The 667-nt window shown below is 37.6% G+C and overlaps 1 non-coding gene across 1 annotated transcript; it reads right to left on the bottom strand.

Annotated features, from left to right (window-relative positions):
- Window positions 1-332: 332 nt before the first annotated feature.
- Window positions 333-439, bottom strand: LOC138876655 (small nucleolar RNA R71). Its single transcript, XR_011401997.1, has one exon. It is a non-coding gene; the product is annotated as a small nucleolar RNA R71 (small nucleolar RNA).
- Between the last annotated feature and the right edge of the window lie 228 nt (window positions 440-667).

Genomic DNA, 667 nt, shown 5'->3' with positions numbered 1-667 from the left:
GACCAAGGATTATCAAGTGTTATACCACCTCCAATTGCAGCTAACAATTTTGAGTTGAAGCAAGGGTCGCTTCAAGCCTTTCAAAATTGTTGTGTCTTCAGAAAGAAGATTAACAAAGATCCAAATACACATCTAATAGACTTTGAGGAAAGTATGAACACATTTAAATACAATAGTTGTCAAAAGATGCAGTGTACTTAAGGGAATTCCTCTTTACACTTAAAGATGATGCAAAACAATGGCTTTGAAGCTTTCCCACGGGATCGATTAGAACATTGGATGAGATGACCATAAAATTCCTTGATAAATATTTCTCATCAGCTAAGACGGGAAAGTTTAGAAGGGAAATCCATAAGTTCTACCAGAAAGAGATTGAAACTGTTTTTGAAGCATGGGAAAGGTTTAAGGAGATAGTTCGAAAGTGTCGACATAGCGGAATTGAACTCTGGATGCAACTCCAGGACTTTTGGGATGGATTGACACCAACGTCACATAGAACATTGAGCAATATAGCTGGAGGTTCGTTGATGAAGAAGACTCAAGAGGAGATAGTTACAATTCTTGATGAGTTATCTGAAGATGCTAATTAGTGGCCTTCTAAGACTGCTAAAAGAAGAAGATCAACTGGTGTTTACCAAGTTGATGCTAATACTTCTGTGCAGGTACA

The sequence above is a fragment of the Nicotiana sylvestris genome, chromosome 8, assembly GCF_000393655.2.
Source record: "Nicotiana sylvestris chromosome 8, ASM39365v2, whole genome shotgun sequence".
NCBI lineage: Eukaryota > Viridiplantae > Streptophyta > Magnoliopsida > Solanales > Solanaceae > Nicotiana > Nicotiana sylvestris.
The sequence above is the reverse complement of the archived record's forward strand: the minus strand, read 5'-3'. Positions and strand labels throughout refer to the sequence as shown.